This window comes from Hylobates moloch, unplaced genomic scaffold, assembly GCF_009828535.3.
Source record: "Hylobates moloch isolate HMO894 unplaced genomic scaffold, HMol_V3 SCAFFOLD_7, whole genome shotgun sequence".
Taxonomy (NCBI): domain Eukaryota; kingdom Metazoa; phylum Chordata; class Mammalia; order Primates; family Hylobatidae; genus Hylobates; species Hylobates moloch.
Window position 1 is genome coordinate 134898902 of NW_026652282.1, and position 5457 is coordinate 134904358.

The 5457-nt window shown below is 59.6% G+C and overlaps 1 pseudogene; it reads right to left on the reverse strand.

The window, feature by feature from the left end:
- Positions 1-3226: 3226 nt before the first annotated feature.
- Positions 3227-4981, reverse strand: LOC116812202 (paraneoplastic antigen Ma6E-like; annotated as a pseudogene).
- Between the last annotated feature and the right edge of the window lie 476 nt (positions 4982-5457).

Genomic DNA, 5457 nt, shown 5'->3' on the forward strand with positions numbered 1-5457 from the left:
CATTGGGCTTTCTCAGGTGCTTGGAACCCATGCCAGCACAGAAATTGCTTGACTTAGTATAAGCAGACCAGGAAGATACTGTGGACGTAGACCATGCTGGGCAACAGAGCAAGACTGTGTCAAAAAAAAAAAAAATGACAACAGGAAAGTCACGACTGTGCTGTCACTCCCTGTGTAATAATTAAGTTTTCATTGAATGATACTGAGGGCCTGTCCAGGCAGGAGTAAGAATGTTAGATTTCCAAATATACTGTTTGGGGTGCCATCACAAGCATCAAGGAGGCAGGAGATGGTATACCATACTGGACAGTTTAGGAGACATTTTGAGTATCAAAATGCATCAGCCCCCCCATCCTTCACCTTTGGACTCACTGCCAGAGCAACAGAGCTAGCAGGCTTGCTAACTGTTGACAGAAGGAGCACATCAGAAACTGGAAGCGGTAGAGTGTAATGAAAGCCACACAGGTCCCAGAATTAAGAAGTCTGGTTCTACAATTTTGTAATCAGAGCAATTCCCACCAATCTCTTGTCCTTGGTTTCTACCTTTAAACAAAGAGAGGCTTCATGATCTCTGGGGCTAGGGAAAGTAAGGCTCCACTGTCCTGCAGGATGTCAGGATGACGCCACCCCCATGGCGCTCCCTCATCAAACTCCTAGGGAACGAAGCCCCTCCTCACTGAGCCCCACAGACCAGCCCCGGTCAGCCCGAGGGCCCAGCATGGTTGGAGGGTCCAGCTGCCCTCCCTGTCTGCACGTCCACACCCCCTTCCCCTGGGCAGCCCTGACGACCCGTGTCTGGTGTCCCAGAGGCCATGGCCGCCAGGGCTCCTTGCGAAACAAGCTCAGGCCACAGGAGCCCCGTTCGGCCCCCGCGGGACCGCGCTCCCTCCCGCCGGCGACGGTCCACGCGCGGTCACCCCAAGGCCACTCTGGCCACGGCTGCAGACCTTGAGCGTGGGAAGGGGCAGCCAGCTCCTCGGGCCCATTCGTGATCCTCGGGCGTCCTCTGGCGGTCAGAGCGGACGTGGCCTCAGGAGAATCCCCGCCGAGGCCGAACTCGCCCCGGACGGCCGTTTCGTTTTGTGGACGGTCGCATTTTCCCAGCGGGCACTGCGACCGACCGTGACTGTGGTTCCGGGTATGGTGGTGCACGCCTGTGGTCCCAGCTACTCGGGAGGCTGAGGCGGGAGAATCGCTTGAGCCCAGGAGGTCTAGATTGCAGTGAGCTATGATAGCGCCACTACACTCCACCCTGGGCAACAGAGCGATACCATTTCTCAAAAAGAATAAAATGACAACCGGAAACATCCGTCCGTGCTGTCGCGGTTGCAGGAAATGGCGGCGTGCCCAGGCGCACTCATGACGGCCGCGCGCTCGCCAAGGTGCACAGGCGCGCACGCGTCGCGTACATTGGTGAAGGTTGCGCATTTGGACAGGCGACACGTCCTGCGCCCGCTACCCAGACCCTGGGGAAGGCAAGGGGTGCCGCTCTGTTCTGCTCCTTTTCCTTATCCGTCTCTTCTGTCTTTCCAAAGAGATGGTGAAAGCTCTAGCACTGTAGTCCACACACAGGATAAAGATGAGAAACTGAGGAACAATTAAAAAGATGTCTATGCTAGAGCTTCAACCCAGGCCTCCGCCCCAGTCTGCTGTCCCCTGCCTGCCCTTCCACGTCTGGGAGCCTCCATGCATGCCCTGGGGAGCAAGCCACACATTGCCCTCGCACAGCAGTGTTCCGTCAACTGGCACCATCCAGCATGTTCAGCTTGGTTTCTTTCCTCATCCCCATAAGCCGCTGACTCTGGGTTGGAACCACCATCGCAGTTAGGTCATTCTCTACAATCGCTGGCCTACTATGCCCTGACCGTATCCCAGTGACCACAATAGGGTCAGAATTCCAGGCCACTGTTGTCCCCCAACTTCCATTTTATCCCAAAGAGACCTTTCCCACTAGTTTCCCACAGCAGAGGCGAGACTGGCTGGAACATGGAATGAAATTTATTGAAGAGAAACATGTACTGAAATCATTGAAGAGAAGGGAACCACACACAGAGAGAAACTGTGAAGAGCCACTACAGGACACAGGTCCTGGGATCCCTCCTCCTGGGGTTCCTGGCAAGGCACCTCGTCTACCCCCCTACTGCTGCCGACCCCGTTGCCACCTCCCTCCTTCCCGAGGGCCCCAGGGCCCGCCTCTTGCCAGGACGGTGGACTCTGGCAGTGTCCACTGGCTTCAGGGAGCCCCCTCCTGATCCCATCTGCCGGGGCAGGGCCCTGCCCTATGGCCATCACAGACAGTCACAGGACACCAGTAAACACAGCAGGGAACAGCCCACCAGGTCGCGGAAACAGTCACAAGTAACAACAGGGGTGGAACGCCAAAGCATAAAGCTCTTCCGGGAGCCTCAGGCAGGGCAGCCCCAGTCCGTCCCGGGTCCGGCTCTTCCTCCCACAGTCATGGTCACCATCGTGGTCACAGGGTGAGCATCCGCCGTGCCCTGGTGCCTCGTTCCCACCATCTCCTGGGTCTGTGCTGGGAGCCTCCGGGGAGGAGCTGCTCAGAGAAGAACACATAGCTCCAAGAGAACAAGCAGCCACTGGCCTGGATCTATGCCAGGAAAGCAGAGGTGGTGTTTAGGATGAAGGACAGACAGCAGTGAGCAGAACCTGGGCTCGCAGGAAGCTCACAGCACATGCCCCGGGCCTAGAGGCGGCCGCCCAGGTGGGTGCACAACACACAACTTTGCACAGGAACAACAGCTAGCAGTGGTTGGGCGTCTGCTGGGCGCGTGGGTCACTACGGGGCCTACACAGGTGAGGGTGGGCTTCCCAGAACAGGGGGCAGCCTGCCCTGGGGATGGCAAGTGGGGCGACCCTCTTGGGAGACCCAGGCAGCTGGCACACTTGAGAGGACCTCTTTTCCCCTGTCTCTCCCAACCCAGGACAAGGGGTGGGGGACAGACATCTTCAGGTGTTCCCACCCAGGTCACAGCTGGCCACTCAGGGCTCCCTCCAGGCCAGCCCCCCAGAGACAGCAGGGTTTGGGGCTGGGGCTGGGTGCGGCACTGGGTGCAAAGCAGGGGCGCCTCCCCAACCCCATTTGATATCAACGTGGTCATCTGGGTCACTGGGAAGGGCTGATGGTGGTGGCCAGGGCCCTTTGGAGGGAGGTGGGGGGCCCCGATCATGATGTGGGATGAGGGACCAGCCCTGGCCTGGCCTCCCCACTGCCTCCAGGATGCTCCTGGGGCCCTCCGAGCCTATTTGCCTGGGGAGGGTTTGGGCTGGCCCACCTTCCTGGCCCCATCCTCATTTTCCAACTCTTCCAGGATGAACATAAGCCCTCCTTGGGGGGGTGGGGGGGCTCCTCAGCCTCCTGGCCTCCTGCCTGGACAAGACTGTCTGGCTCCTTCAAGGCCTGCAGGGGCATTTTCACCTTCCCTAGTGGCTGGGGTGCCCCTGGCGGCCTCTTTGGGGGCAGGAGCAGTCTCAGCAGCATCTTCCATGCCAGGATCAGCCTGGCTGGCGTCTCCCTGGGCTGAGGAGGCCTGAGCAGCATCTCCACAGGCAGGAGCTGCCTGGGCGGCAACTGGATCTTCACTTTCCACTGCGGCCACTGGCCAGGCCACAACTTGCTGGCTCCTCACTGGGGAGGTCGCCCACGCCTCCATCTCCTGGATGAGCTGGAGCAGCCCCAGGAAGTAGGGCGGCCTCCTCTCCAGTGCATCCCCCTCAGGGTATTCTGGAGTGCCTCGCTAGGGCAGGCCTGAGGCAGCACCTACCGCAGTCGCAGGTGGTTGGCCAGGGCCAGGCAGACGGCCCCCTTCTCCAGGGCCATCTGCAGCAGGCCTTCCAGGCATACCAGGAAGGCAAAGGGCCCCTGCATTCAGGTCAGGAACTTCAGCCTGGAAGTCATTCAAGTGTCCCAGTTCCTAAACACCTGCCCCAGCACCGCCGCCCAGCAGTCCAGCACCGCCTGGCAGTCCAGTGCCGCCAAGTTGGGATCTTCCTCCAGGAGGCCGCTCACGACGTCCAGGGCTGGGCCACCCAAGCTCTCCAGCAGCCACCTCTTCCTCTCCCTTTCCAACACATGGTACCACAGCTGCAGCATATCCTTGGCATGCTCCACCCAGCTCTCAAAGGACTCTTCATCGAAGCCTGGCTGCTCCCTCCCGGAAAAGGGTCTCAGTTTCCGGTAGGCCCTGTTTTCCAGCACAGCCTGCAGGGTGCAGCGCCGAGGCTGGACCCAGGCTCTTGTTACATTTGTCCCTCCTGCCTCACCCGCAGCTCCTGCCTCACCTACAGGTCCTGTATCACCTGCGGCTCCCTCATCTGACTCTCTTGCCTCTTCTGCAACTCTCATCTCCAGCTCCTCCCTCACCTGCACCTCCTGCCTCACCTGCTGCTCTTGCCTCACTTGCACCTCCTCCCTCACCTGTGGCTTCTGCCTCACCTGCACCTCCTGCCTCACCTGCTGCTCTTGCCTCACCTGCACCTCCTCCCTCACCTGTGGCTTCTGCCTCACCCTTAGCCACAGCTCCTGCCTCACCTATGGCTCCTGCTGCACCTGCAGCTCCTCCATCACCTGCCTCTTCTTCCTCACCTGCAGCTCCTGCCTCACCTGCACCTTTGGCCACTGCTTGCCCCTGGGGCTGTGCAGGGAAACTGGGTATATCCTGAAATCAGCATCAGGGGCCTGGGGCAGGGAGATCACGTTCCAGTGTCCTTTGCCCGGTATTCGGCAGGGAATCAAGCTTCGGTTTAAACCCTCAGCGAACTCCACCAAGGCTGCCCTGGCCCCGAGCTCCTTTCTGAAGACCTTGATGAGCACTCGGTACCTGCCCAGGGGCGACAGGGCAGCCCGCACAGCCTCCTAGAACTCATGTTCCTCACAGTCATCAGGGATACCCAGGATGAGCAGAGAGCGTTTTGCATTCACACCCATCCTCCTGCACCAGTCCTGAAGCATCGCCAGAGCCATCGCAGAGGACTTGAGGGAGGGAGCCTGATCAGACAGGAAGGTGTGCTGACTGTTGCAGTCTCTGACGCAGGCTGTGAGTGCAAAAGGGAGAAAGGAATGTTGATGCCAGTCAGCCCACCCCCACCGCACAGCCAGAGACCAGCCACTCCCAAATGCAGGGCCTGAAGCATCTCCCCTGCCCAGTGTCACAGCCCATGCTCCCCCACCCCTACTGCTGCAGCTCAGAGCCCTTCACTGCACCCCCCACCTCCACAGCAGGAAGCGCCTCTTTCACCTTGGTGAACAGCCCCTGATCACAAAACTTACAGCTGGAGCCCCTCCAACCATCATGTGCAACCCTGCAGCTGGATGTGCCCACCTCCTCTTTTTCCCAGCACTTGACCACTTGACCAGGAGCCCTCTCCCTAATCCCATCCTTCCTGTAACCTGGCAACCCCCTCCCACACCTCCCACATCAGCAGCAGGAGTCCCCTTCC